We start from the raw sequence: 15,098 nt of genomic DNA, 5'->3' as shown, positions 1-15,098 counted from the left end.
CAGAATATCAGATAGAGATAAATTTGCCTCCGAAATTCGTATAAATAATAAAAAAAAATGGATGCTCTCTCCACCTGGCGCGCAAATATCTTCGAAGATTGCAAAAATTGATTTCAGAGGGTCTCGCCTGCTTTACAAGGAAGCGTTTAGGATCCAGCCCAAGGTATCCATTTGAGTGTTTTTTGAATTGAGTATAGTTTGATAAATCGGATTTCTAGTCTTTTTTTATTATTATTTCATTGCAAATCTCTCTCTTGCTGTTATGTTTTGGAAAGAAATTGCAAATCCTCGGTGTACTCTGGAATTACTTCGTTTGGTTGGAATTGGATTCACTTGTTTTTTCCCCGAAGTGTTTTGAAGGGAAGTTGTTGTTTCGGTGGATTGTGGTGAGATAGTAGAGAAGATAAGATCTTCTAACCGGTCAGGGCATTTGGGGTTTGGCTGATTATTTTTAAGGCAGTCATGATTGTTGCTCTCATTAATACAATGGGGATTCTCAGTTAAATTAGATTATGGGGGATCAAGAAGATATGATTTGTTAAATAAAGACATTTCTCAATCGCAAGCGAGAAACTTGCTTGCGTGAAGTCTCGGTTAGACGCAACTCGGAGGGGTAGATTATGTACAGCTTCCTACGGAACAAATTTTGTGAGACATCACAGAGTTCATCTGAACAGAGCAGCACCTCATCTTAGTCAGCGTTGAGTTGCATGATTTGTATCATTTCTGAATTTACTGTGTTGGCCAGGTTTCTAAACGTGACTGTTTGATCCTTGTTTTTTTCTTTTGTTTTCTTGGTTTGCTTGTGAAATTGCATTTTGGGAGGTCAAGGGGATTTTCAATCATACAGTGGTTTGGGAGATTTTATTACAACCATAGAATGCGCAAAACATTGAGGCTAAGCTTGGTGCAGGAAATTGGAGGTTTGCAGTTGGGACACAATTCTTGGTACAGGAGTTTGGGGCCTTACATCAGACTTAAGAGGCAGAGTTGGAATTTGGTCCAACTCCATGAAATTACATGTTAGGAATGGAGTTCAGAATTTGAAAAAACTATCAGTACAGGTGTTTTTTCCCTGAATAGGCCCCAGAAGTTATGGATGATGTGGATATCCAGTGCTGCTTTTGAATGACCATTGTGAACAACTATCCCGAGTACAAATGTAATTCACCTTCACTGCAACTGCAATTCCCTGTTGTTGACCAGTCAATGCAGAGACCACCTTTTAACTCTTCAATTCAAAGTGTTAACTGATCCATGGATTGTTCAATAATATTTTATTTTTCCAAAGTTCTTTTCTTTTTCTTTTTTTTTTTGGGTATCTCCTGATGCTTGTGAAATTCCGGCAAATACGATTTGCACCTGGTTGAAGACAGCGATTGTGGAACTGACTCCCTACACCTTTATCACACCATCGATGCTTTGCTTTTAAGAAATTTGACTACTGATTAAAAGATTTTACCAGTTTTAAACTCCACAAGCACCAAACCAATCACTGATGCTCACTTTGGTGGACTAGCTAAACTGCTAACGATGCATTTTTCAAAACCCAAAAGGCATATTTTCAGTTAGAGAAGAGACAATTCGGTGTGATAAATAGTGATGCAATTTGGCTACCCAAATTGAAGACTGTACACAGCTTTGGGCCTGGGGCCTTGCGCTGGTCCCATTAAAATTAAAAAAAAAAAAAAAAAGCTCAACCTTAGGCTGCCCAAGTTGCAACTGATGTCTCTAGCCTTATCCAAACATTAACGTTAGAATTTCAGAAATCATATTTTCAAGATTTGGGAATTTCAGTCTTTGAAACACACAGCCCTAGATTGCAAAGTGATGCTTGTGGTTGCAGAAACTGCTTGTTATATTTGGATTCCATGATTTTTTCCTATTGTAATTTAACTCTGAAAGCAGTAAGTTGATTATTTCCAAGCCTCTCCAACATGCTATATCTTTTCCTACTAGACAAATAAGGATCAGTACCTCCCATGTTATAATCCATGTCTACTAACACAATGCTTTAATATTGCTTTGTTGTAGAATTAGATACTGGTTTACAGTGGGGGCATCACTGAAATGTAGTAGAAAGAGTCTCTGAACAGTTGAAAACATGCTTAATTGTTGGTCGGACAATCCTAGATCATTGATAGATGTAAATAGATGAGGCATGATAATAGGTGACAATCCTAGATCATTGATGGATGTAAGTGCCTTCATAAGTATCTTTTCTATGATGAAGTATGTATGTAGGCTTTAAACTTCATAAGTATCTTCATAACTATCACGGATTTAAACTTATGAGCCACATTATGAAACTTTGGGTGAGAATAATTGAGCAAAGGTTTTGACATGAAACAAGTATATTAGAAAACCAGTTTGGGTTTATGCTAGGGATATCAACCTTGGAAGCCATCTTTCTATTAAGATGATTGATAGAAAAGTTTGGAGAGAAGAAGAGAAATCTTCATATGGTTTTCATTGATCTAGGGAAAGCATATGATTGAGTCTCTAGAGAGGTAATATGGTGGATTTGGGAAAAGAAAGGAGTGCCAAATAGACCTAATGAAGGATATGTTATATGTATGAGGGGTGCAAAAACCAATCTCAAAACACTTATAAAAGAGACATCAAATTTTACAATTACAATGGGTGGTCTTCAGCAAGGTTTAGCACATAGTCCTTATTTATTTGCACTAGGCATAGATGAATTGAGTAAACATATTGAAGGGGAGGTCCCATGATGCTTGATTTTTATTGATAACATGGTATTAATTGATGAAACTAACAAATAATTAAATGCGACATTATGTTTACGAACAACAGGACAACTATATTAGAAGCAAGAGGTTTTAAATAAGTAGGACTAAAACAGTGTATATGCAATGTAAATTAAATAATAATAGGAGTGCAAACCAAAGTAAACTTATGATTGAAGACCAAGAGATAACCCAATGTGATCTCTTCCATTACCGTGGTTCAATAATCCATAACAAAGGAGAGACTGAGGAGCATGTTGCTCATAGAATTAGAGTAGGATGGGAAAAATGGAGGGGTGCATCTGGAATCTTATGTGATAGGAAAATACCACTTTCGCTAAAAGGAAAATTCTATAAAACAGTTGTAAGGCCAGGCATGTTGTATGGAGCAAAGTGTTGGGCAGTTAAGAAACAACATATCCAAAAAATGAGTGTGGAAGAAATGCAAATGTTTAGATGGATGAGTGGTAAAACTAGAAAGGATAGGGTTAGAAATGAACTCATATGAAGGAATCTAGGAGTAGCTTCTATAGGTGATAAGATGAGAGAAACTAGACTAAGATGATGGTATGGTCCAGTGCATAGAAGGCCATCTACAACACCCACTAAAAGAGGTGATCTATTACAAGTCGAAGGGGCTAGAAGAGTTAGGGACAGGCCAAAAAGGACTTGGGTGGAAGTAATAAGAAATAATTTAAGTGCTCGTAGATTAACAATGGATATGGCACTAAACAGAATGGAATGGTGAAACAGGATTCATATAGCTGACCCGGTGACCCCATATAGTTGGGACAAGGCTTAGATGATGATGATCATGATGAGATGATATTCATACCATGTATTTAATTGCAGTAACATCTAATATTTTTTCATGACTGTCATTCTTGAAACATCCCCTTGGTTATAAGATGGACTTTCTGCAACATGTCCATCCCAGTTAACCTTATTACCTTTCTGTGGTATTTTGGTTCAGGTTAATTTACTATTTTAAGATGAAACATACATGCAATGACTCAAAATGGAAAACTCCTGAAATCTGACTAATCAGAAATCTCTTTACCAAAAACATAAAAAATCTAATCAGAAATCCTTGTAAAATGCAACTCATGATGAGATCAACCCAATCAGCCTTCTTAGGACCATCTTAATTGGTGATGGTTTGTTTTCAAAAAGCCCTGACATTTCTCTTAGAACATACTGTCAAAACAATAGCCTTAGGTGCCAATTTCTACATGACATAACCCCTCATACTAAGCTTTGACATAAGCCATCATTCCATGAAGTGATTGTTGGTAGCACCAACTGGTCCCATAATTTCCAAAGTATAAGACTATATCCATGACTGAAACTGCAATGCAGGAAAAGGTTGCTGCTAGACACATCCATCCCTTCACTTTGTGCACACGAAGGGTCCTGAATGATCGTATCTCTATTAATGAGCTTGTCACTAGTCAGCACTTCTCCAGTGTAACTGTCCCAACCAGGAATAATTTTGAAGGGACCTGAGGTATCCATATAAACTTGCTACCAAAGTTTGGCTTCCAGTATTTAAGTAAAAAAGGAACTTCATTGAGAAGGTTATAGATGAATCTCATAACCATTTTCTAGCATCCTTGCAACCAATCCTTGGTTAGTTTTGATAAAATCTCATCATAAAGAGTTGCCTATTCATCCACTCCTAATCATTAATACCCCTTTATAGGCGTCCTGACATAAGAGTTCACTTAGTAGAGCTTCCTTAAACCTAAAAATGATGGACAGGGACAGAAGCAAAGCCTTCAGTGGTTGGTTACCGCACTATGAGTCACTCCAAAGTCTTATTCTGGGCCTATCTTCAATCTGGTATCTAATTCCTTTACAGAAGTTGTCCAAGCAACCTTTTTCAATCCCCTCCAAGGAGTGCATCTGTAAGAATTTCTGTCTTTTTCCACCCTATGTTTTGTCTTCCATACTTTCTCTACCATAATCCTCCTCCACAAGCCAGAAGTTATATTAGCCAAATCTCCACCACCATTCCCAGGTAGGGATATGTTGATTGGCCAAAGCTTTCTCAAACCCAATCCACCTTTCTATTTTGTCATGCATATTTTGTTCCAATCAACTAGATGGAACTTTTGTGGAGGGAAATAGTTAAGAAGGTTTGTAAAGCACTTTTTATTGAAGTGAGTTTGCCATCCTTTAGAGGTACTTAACTTTCCATGGTGTCAATCTCCTTTCAAAATGCTCAATGGCAATCCTAAATTACATTGAGGGAAATGCATCAGATGCCCAATGGCAATCCTAAATTACATTGAGGGAAATTTACCCACTTGGCAGCAAAACACCTATTCCAAACATGGTTTTCGAACCGTTGATCCAGACAGTCACACTGTTCGGCCCAGGAACCGTCTAGGCAACCAGTTCCGTTTTACCCCAAACCCAGTCCCTAGCCAAAAACTGTTGAATCGGTCAACGACCTGTTGACCCAGGTGGTCGAATTGTCGACCAGTTCAACGGTTTTTTGCCGTTTCTTATTTTTAATTTTTGTTGTCAGAATGGGCCATCAATTCGAACCGGATAGTCAAACCATCGACCCAGAAACCAGTGGCCAGAACGGTTCTGTTTCCGGGTCGTTTTTTAAAACATTGATTCCAAATTCTCAAACTTTTGCACTTTCCCACAGCTGTCAGTTCACTTTTTTTTTACCAATAACAGAGATTTCATTAATTGGTTCAAGGTTGAAAATACATAGAAAGGGAGCTAAAATAGCTTAATAGCTTAACTCCCCAAAACTGTCGCTAGACACCCAAAAAACAAAAAACAATTACAGCTGAGCCTAAAAAAACAGACAGCCATCAGTTCACTATTTGCCAGATTGTCAACTTGATATGAATTTCCAAGACCTCCTTGAACCATCTGAGCACACATCTAATATACAACAAATGAGATTGCTCTTGGTTGCATAAAAATAATGTATCATTTGCAAATTGAAGGAGGGGTCTTTTTGCTGGCACTACTAACTTCAAAGCCTCCCAAATAACCTCCTTGAACAGACTTTCTATGAGTACGTAGAACTTCAGAAATGCAGATGAAAAAAGAGTGGACAATGGGGATCACCTTGGTGGATACTTAGACATCTCAATGCAGCATATGTTCAACTTGCATCAAGCCTGTCCAAAATTCTTTTTGTCTAACACATAAACCAGGAGGACCCAATTAACAGGCTCATAAGATTTCTCCATATCAATTCTGCAGATGAGGCCCTGGTTGACCACTCCTAATTTTTGAATCTACCAGCTCGGTTACAATCAGGATTCCATCTAGGATCTGTCTTCTATGGATGAATAGCACCTTGCAAAGCCTAAATTTTAGGTTTAACTTAATCTACTATGGGCTACATCCTATTTCTCTTTGGCATTATTGTTAGGTTTTGACTTTTGATCTCTCATTGTCTTCTTTTGATATGCTTGGCTGTTATAATAGTCTCCATCCACAAGTGTGTGCATGCTACTAAATTACATGAAAGTCTTCTTTTGATGAAGGTTGTTCTTTTCCATTTATTTTCCTCCATTTTTTATTGTGTTGTCACCCTTATGTTAGCTTTCAAAGAAGAATCTTAACCTGATTCTTATAATACTTCCAACAGTTAATCTTAAAATGAGCCACTTTTTTGTTCATCATTATCATCGTTGCAAAAGTACATTATTTTTCTTCATGTTATTGTCTTTTATATTTCTCTTTTTATCCATCAGTCATTGATTCCACTGTCTTTTTTCCCTTATCTGATAGTTCCTCCTCCTCGGTGTTTTTGTGCTTGAGTGACCATCTCTGTGGGATTGACATCTCCATTTTAAATATAGATTAGTTCAATTTAACTATATTGTTGCCCCACACCTACCTGAGGAGTCTGGCATGCCTACTTGGAAAACTTGAAATGTTGACATGTCTACAATTTATTTCCTTGTCCACTGGGATATGTTTATGTAATAACCATAAGGACACCGGTATGGATATTTTTCTTTCCACATACTATTCTTTTTTAATGTGACACATCAAAAAATTATGCTGGCGGCAGGATTCCTTAATTATCAACTGAATAATGCATTGAAGACTCCAGTATTACTGATCATCTTCCAATTAACTTCACTGAATTATACCAATGAGAAGCTGTACAAATAGCTAACAAGTTGGACCTCAAGAAAAGGCCATACTGATGACCTCAGCTTCAGAAGAAGCTTTGTGTTCAAAAGTACTGTCGTTTCTTTCCAGCCACACCACCCACAAAATTGCCAAAGGGATGGAGGACCAGCAAACTTTCCCTTTCTTAGCCAACCTAGATATGTGCCATTCCTCCAGCATTTTTTCAACTGTAATATTTTACATGAGGTTCTTTTCTTGACTATTTTTCCTTCTCTTCTTTCTTTTCAACTTACTATATTTACTTTGGGTACTCTTCTTTTTCCATTTTGATTAGGTTATTTTGTTCTATTAAAGATAAACTCCCCTGTTCATATCTTTGTTATGGCTCATCTAATTTGATCATGTTATGTACCATTTTAATTTTTCTAATTAGAAATACCCATAGTAGAAAGCCTTATGTGCTGATTTCGGCCAAGCTTCTTGTGAAAGAAAGAGTAGAAAGTTGGGGATTTCAGCAAGAGACAAAGGAAAGGGAAAAAAAGAGAAGGTCGACTAGGATAGATGATCATAACCCTAGCCGCCGACCCCTCATTCTATTTATAATTAACTTAAGTACGAGATATTACAAAGATGCCCTTAGTAGGGCGGCAACTCAAACTAAGTAATTACAACTCTTTAAAAAATAGAAACTAATGGGCCCAAGGCCCAACAACATCTTAATTTAAAAGAAAATAAACTAAACACAAGTCGGCCCACTCAACACTCCCCCTCAAGTTGGGAGTAGATGTCATACATCCCCAACTTGCGTAAATCATGCTCCAACTTATTCTTTGCAACGCCTTTTGTGAGGACATCAGCAAGCTGTAGATCAAAATAAATGTATGGAAGACAAACTTCTCCAGAAGTTACCCTTTCTCTGATAAAATGTTTATCTACTTCAATGTGCTTAGTTCGGTCATGTTGGACTGGATTATGAGCAATATTAATTGCTGCCTGGTTATCGCAGTATAGCATCATAGGTTCTTCTGCTTAAACACCGATTTCTTCTAACAGAGAACGGATCCAGAGAAGTTCTGAAACTCCATGTGCCATGGCCCTATATTCGGTTTCTGCACTTGATCTTGCCACAACTGTTTGTTTTTTACTCTTCCATGAGACTAGGTTACCCTCAACTAGGGTGCACACTCCTGAAGTTGATCTTCTGTCATCGAGGCATCCTGCCCAGTCTGCATCTGTATAGGTCTCTAGCTTGAGCTGTCCATGATCAGTAAACAATATGCCTCTACCTGGATGTCCCTTCAGATAAGCAAGGATCCTGTCAACTACCTTCCAATGCTGGTCTCTTGGAGCATGCATGTATTGGCTCACTACACTTATTGCATAGGAGATGTCCGGTCTTGTCATGCACAAGTATAGTAGCCGACCCACAAGTCTTTGGTACCTCCCAAGGTCCTTTACTGGTTCACCTTCTGATGCACTGATTCTATGGTTTTGATCAATCGGGGTGCTAGCTGCTTTTGTTCCAAGTTTCCCTATTTCTTGGAGAAGGTCCAAGACATACTTCCTTTGAGAGATAAAAATTCCATGTTTCGATCTTGCAACTTCAATGCCTAAGAAATATCTCAGTTCTCCAAGGTCCTTAATCTCAAATTCCTTATGTAGGTTCCTCTTCAGACTATCAATCTCACTCAGATCATTCCTAGTGACAATAATATCATCCACATAAACAATTAGGATTGATACCAAGGATCCCCTGCGCTTCACAAACAAGGTGTGATCAGATTGGGTTTGAGTGTAGCCGAAAACAATCAGGGCCTATCTGAATCTGTCGAACCATTCTCTGGGGGATTGTTTCAAACCATATAGTGACTTCTTCAGCTTGCATACTTTTCCCTCTTTAGCATTATCATAAAAACCAGCTAGAAGATCCATATACACCTCTCCTTGCAGATCCCCATCTAGGAAAGCATTCTTCACATCTAGTTGAAACAAGGGCCAAGAATATGAGGCGACAAGAGAAAGGAGTATCCGAACAGAGGTCATCTTTGCAACTGGTGGAAAAGTCTCTAGATAATCAATGCCATAGGTCTGTGTGTATTCTTTTGCAACAAGTCTTGCTTTGTACATCTCTATGCTTCCATCTGTCTTATACTTTATTGTGTAAACCCATCTGCATCCAACTGTCTCCTTGCCTTCTGGTAGGTCTACAATCTCCCATGTCTGATTCTTAATCAAAGCCTCCATCTCTTCTTGCATAGCTACCTTCCACTCAGGTTTGGAGAGAGCTTCACTAACACCCTTGGGTATAGACACGGAATCAAGAGAAGAGAGAAAAGCACGGTAGGAAGGAGAAAGTCCACTGTAGGATAAGTATTGTGATATGCAATGAGCAGTGCACTTCCTCTTCCCTTTTCTAAGAGCAATAGGGAGATCAAGGTTATCTGTAATAGTGTTAGTGGGACCAACAGGAACTGAAATAGTGGAGGGATCAAGAGGAATACCTGGATTTGTATTAGCCGAATCTGGAGTCTCCAAGGGATCGGCAGGAAGTGGTGTGAGTTGTGCTGTAGTGGAATCAACCTCCTTATGAAGTCTCTGCCGTGAGTAATATTGTGAGACGGAACGCAAAGGGGGTGGCAAGGTATGTGGCATCGGATGGTTGTCAAGCACAGTAGTAGACACAGGAACTGGAACCGGGAGAGGAATAGACTGCTGACTTACTTCCCTAAAACACTCCCCTTGAGAAGGATTCCTTGAGAAGAAGTATGTAGATTCGAAAAAGGTGATGTCCATAGTAACAAACCGGTTCCCAGAGACTGGATCATAGCAACGGTACCCTTTTTGATTCTCTGCATATCCAAGGAAGACACATTTCTTTGCCTTGGGATCAAGCTCCGAACGGTACGGACCAAGAATATGCGCAAAGCAGACACACCCAAACACCCTTAGAGGAATATGAAACATCTCCCCGTGAGGAAAAAGAAGGTTGAATGGATTGCTGAATCCAAGTATATGAGAAGGCATCCTGTTAATCAGATATACTACCGTGAGAACAGCATCACCCCAAAAACGAACTGGAACTGTCGCTGTGATCATCATGCTTCTTGCCGTCTCAACAATGTGTCTATTCTTTCTCTCTGCAACACCATTCTGTTGTGGACTGTAGGAGTAGCTACTTTGATGGACAACACCATACTCCAATAGATATGAGGCAAGATGTCTCTCAAAATATTCCCTAGCATTGTCAGATCTGAACATTTTGATTCTAGTTCCAAACTATGTTAATATCATCTGATGGTATTGCCTCACCAAGGATGGTACCTCATCACGTGATTTCATCAAGTAAATCCAGGAATATCGAGAGAAATCATCCACAAATAGGAGAAAATAGCGATAGCCGCCCATAGAGGGAACATGATAAGGGCCCCACACATTCGAATGAATAACATCAAAAGGAGAAGAACATTTTTTATTACTTGGTTTAATAGAATGTCTACAATGCTTTCCAAGTTCACAACCTTCACACTTCAACCTTGACAGACTCACAGACTCAAATAGTTTTGGGAACAAAGAACTTAAAGAAGAAAAAGACAAATGACCTAGACGATTATGCCAAAGTATAATATGATCCACAAGTTTTGACTCACTGTCCTTGCAAACATAATGACTTTGGTGAATTGGAAGAGTATCCAGGAGGTGGATTCCATTCACTTCACGGCCACTCCCAATCGTCTTCTTTGAATCCAGATCCTGCAAAATACAATGTCCATGAGAAAAAATTACTGAGCAGTTCAAATTCTTAGTCAAGCTACTAACAGATAACAAGTTGGTGCTCAATCTAGGAACATGGAGGACAGAGGGTAAACAAATGGAATCATTAATCTTGACAGATCTCTTCCCAGCAATAGGAACATGGGATCCATCAGCTATGGAGACCCTATCTCTGCCGGAACTGAGCTGGTAAGAGGAGAAAATGGTGGAGTAATGGGTCATGTGCTCTGAGGCTCAAGAGTCTATAATCCAAGGAGATCTCTCCTTACCTGAAGCAGAAACATAGTTTGCAGTGACATGTGGACTACCTGTGTGGGCAAGGGAGGTAGAGTGAGTTCTACCTGTGCTACCTGTACCTTGTTGTCCGGTTGCGACTGAATTGGAACTATTTGTATCCCTCTGATTCAGAAGTAACCCAAACCTCTCAAGCTCGGCCCTTACTGCAGCAGCTGCAACAAACTCCAAGGCAGCTGTAGTAGGGGGGGCCGGAGTGCCACCAGTAGGTGAAGCTTCCAACAAGTATCTCTTGTATGCTTCGGTTTCTTACAGTAGTCACATACTAGGTCCCTTTTGTCTTCCTTCTTGTTCTCATTGCCATTCTGTTTAGGTTTCACAGCACTTACCATAGCAGACTGATCAAACATGAGATTCATCATCATTACATCCCTCCTGCACTCTTCTCCTGACACGAATGCATATGCTTGGGAGTGAGTGACACTGTCCCTGGAAAGAAGATGTTGTCGTGCAATGTCATACTCAGGGTTAAGGCCAACAAGGAATTCGAACACCCTATACTTCTCTAAGTGTCTTTGATAGGTAGCTGCATCCTTGGTGGTTTCCCAAGAAAAGGTCTCTAGATGGTCAGTCTCCTGCCACAGGGTCTTAAGGATTGAAAAATAAGCTGCAATAGATCTATCTCCTTGCCTAGTAGCAATAAGCTGATTTCTTAGTTGATAAGCCCTAGCAACATTCTCCTTCTGTGAATAGGTCCCTGCAATCCCATCTCATATCTCGTTAGCAGTGTTTGCCCATAAAAAGTTTTTACTTATATGTGGCAACATAGAATTACACAACCATGTCATTACCATATAATTTTCTTGTACCCACCGGGAGTTGCCAGTTTCGGGTTTTACCTCTTCACCAGTAATATACCCCAATTTTCCACGAGCCCCAATGGCCATCTTTGCAGATTGGGACCATTCCAAGTAATTTGTACCATCCAACCTAACTGTAGTAATGGTTCCGGCTCCGAAGGGGTCTCCAGCACCTCCTTCCGCTGGTCCCATTTCATTCCCGGGCTTATATTCAACTCTGTGTCCCTCCATGTGTCTCAAAGAGGTACAGAAAACAGCTAAAAAATGCAACAAGAACAAACAAAATACCTTCTGGAACCAACGACACTCCTTTGGTGTCCTAGACTTTCTTCCCACGAAAGATTCCTTTTCGGTGGGATGGGGAGAAGAGAGAGAAGCAACTGCCCTCTCTAGAGGCCTCCAAACCACATGGAACTTGAATCGCCCCTTACAAAAAACCCAAAGGAACCCTAAAAAAAATAGAGCGCCACTACCTAGGTCAAAATTGAAGAGTCCAACAAAATCAGGATTCTTCTCATTTCTCCAGTTTTTCCTAATTCTGATGAGAAACCCTAGACCAGCTACAAGGCATACAGATCCATCAAGAAAATCCAAAAACTAGGCTTACCTGAAAGCTTCGATCAACCTCTTAAATCTCCATGCAGTTGGCTGATCTAGGGCTGCAGGAACGAATATCTTCAAGAACCTTCAACCTGCTCTGATACCAAGTAGAAAACCTTATGTGCTGATTTTGGCCAAGCTTCTTGTGAAAGGAAGAGTAGAAAGTTGGGGATTTCAGCAAGAGATAGAGGAAAGGGAAGAAAAGAGAAGAAGGTCGACTAGGATAGATGATCATAACCCTAGCCGCCAGCCCCTCATTCTATTTATAATTAACTTAAGTATGAGATATTACAAAGATGCCCTTAGTAGGGCGGCAACTCAAACTAAGTAATTACAGCTCTTTAAAAAATAGAAACTAATGAGCCCAAGGCCCAACAACATCTTAATTTAAAAGAAAATAAACTAAACACAAGTCGGCCCACTCAACACCCACAATATGTCTATAGCTTGAAATGTCAATGAGGATTAATTTAGCATTTTATATCATTTTCTCTTTCTTGACATTTGTGAAGCATTTGGGATCTACATGGATCTTGTTCTGCCATTCCACTCTTTTAAGTGCTATATCCATTGTTAAACTATGGACCCCCTCAAATCATTTTTGACCACTTCAATCCATGACCTTTTTGGTTCATCCCCAGCTCTTCTAGACCCGCCAACTTGTACTAGGCCACTTCTCATGGTGCTTTAGATGGTCTTCTCTGCGTGTGGCCAGACCATCTTAGATGACTTTCCATATTTTATCACCTACTGGAGCTACTTCTAGGTTTCTAGGCTAAATTCATTTCTAATCCAATCTTCTCTAGTTTTTCTGCTCATCCATCTCAGCATTTGCATTTTTCTAAACTCATCTTTTCACATGTTATTTCTTGACTGCCCAAACTTCATTATATACAACATTAAAGACCATTACCCAATGTTGGTCCCAGCTCTTTGGGGTCATGGGAGGGGTAGACTGGGTATAGTCCTAATTTTTGTCATTTTTCCACACAGAGTGGCCACCCTCAGATTCAAATCTGTGTTGTCACGCTTGCCAGCCCAATCTTTTACCATTACACCAAGTAATGGCCCCTTTGTTCGGTTGTTCCGTACAACATTGTTGTCCTTGTAACTATTTTGTGAAATTTCCTTTTAATCTCATAGGGCTTTGATGCAATCATCTGTTTCGCCCATCCTGCTCTAATTCCATAGGCAATATCCTCCTAATCTCTCCCTTGTTATGAACTATTGAACCAAGGTAATTAAAGAGGTCTTATTTGAGATATCTCTTATGAACAAGGACCCCAGTAATAGGAACTGCATTGCTAGGGAATTGTTAACTGTCGCTTTTCTTCTAGTGGCAGCTTTCATCCCCTCGTAATTATCAGCATAATCTGATACTCTCTCCTCTTTAAAGATACCTAATTGTGAGTGATGTAGTCTCTGCTACAGATGTTCAAATGGAGGAATCGTGGAATCGTGGAATCGTGGAGGTTATAATCGTGGAGGTTATAATCACTTACAAAGGTTAAAGTTAGCCTTCTCATCTGGCTAGAGTGATCTTGTTGGTGGTGACTACGTAACTGTTAATGGAATTGATCTATGAAAATGGAAGGACCTTGGTCTTTTACGTTCTTAATTGAAGAAACTAAAGCATTGGCTAATTCCTTGCACAGCTCAATCGGCTGGATACCCAGATATCCAAACACTTTGTCTAAAGGTCTTGCAAGGGAAGGAGATCAAGCAGGACTTGCTCTGAGGAGCAGAAGGCCCAGAGGCACACTGTTTTTACTTTGATTTCAGTGGTTGTTGCTTTGTATAGCTTGTATTGTTCCCTGCTTTAACATCTTTTCATATCAATAAAATCTCCTGGATCAGTGTTAATGATCACAAAAAAGAAAATGTTGTGGAGGTTATAACACAACCAAAGAATAAATGATTCATTAACTGCCTTTAGTTCTCCAGAGCATTCCAGAAATTACTTTCCCAAAATGGTCTTGTTTATTTCTTGATACATCTTTCTTGGCCAGATTATACAATCTTAATGCCTCGACTACGCAATGCCATTGTGGCCTCCGGCTTGGTGGCCTTTGCAGCTGCAGGCTTGGCATTTCCTTTCCTCTTTGTGTAAGTAAAATGGAATTCTGAATTTCTAATTAGTACCTATTTTGATATTCTATTTTTCTGTTTCCTCAAGCTATCATTATTTATTTATTTACTTGTTTTATTAATTCATTCAGGACCACAAAGACGAAGCCTGTTATTGATTCATCAAAGCCACTACCACCACAAGCAACTTTCCGAGGGCCTTACATAAACACTGGTTCACGTGACATTGGACCAGACCACGGGTCTTGCCCAAGGGGGTAGCCTATCATTTGTAAAAGACTATTTATACAGCCTACCCAGGCGAATTTATGTAAAAAAAAAAAAAAAACAAATCATCTTCGTAGTGTATGTTTATACTTAATTAGTGAACAAAAATCTGATCCTAACCATTTGAACACTGGGCTCTTTTGTGGATTATGTGATACAATTTGTATTGCATTAGATACCTGTCAAACCAATAAGATTACACGATCAGTCTGTGTAAACCACATTATCTGATTGGTGCACATACTCTATTTCTTCCTTCGTCTCCATCTTTTTATTGCATCAGTAGCTCTATGCTTGGGACTGCCAGTGGTCCAGATTGACCTGAAAGATCCAATTTGAGTACCGATTTTTTAATAGGATTGGGATTGGTTTTATTTGTTCAACCCAAATTAAAAATGCCCCTACTCTA

At 39.4% G+C, this 15,098-nt stretch overlaps 1 long non-coding RNA gene across 1 annotated transcript; it reads left to right on the top strand.

Moving 5' to 3' along the window:
• Positions 1–42: 42 nt before the first annotated feature.
• LOC148870969 (uncharacterized) lies at positions 43–14,910 on the top strand. The gene is made up of 4 exons (XR_016107385.1): positions 43–163; positions 6,805–7,115; positions 14,344–14,440; positions 14,554–14,910. It is a non-coding gene; the product is annotated as an uncharacterized LOC148870969 (long non-coding RNA).
• The last annotated feature ends 188 nt before the right edge of the window (positions 14,911–15,098 follow it).

Source organism: Nelumbo lutea, chromosome 2 (genome assembly GCF_056320005.1).
Source record: "Nelumbo lutea isolate HS-2025 chromosome 2, American lotus-T2T, whole genome shotgun sequence".
Lineage (NCBI taxonomy): Eukaryota > Viridiplantae > Streptophyta > Magnoliopsida > Proteales > Nelumbonaceae > Nelumbo > Nelumbo lutea.
Note: the sequence above shows the minus strand (reverse complement) of the source record. Positions and strands in the feature narration are given on the sequence as shown.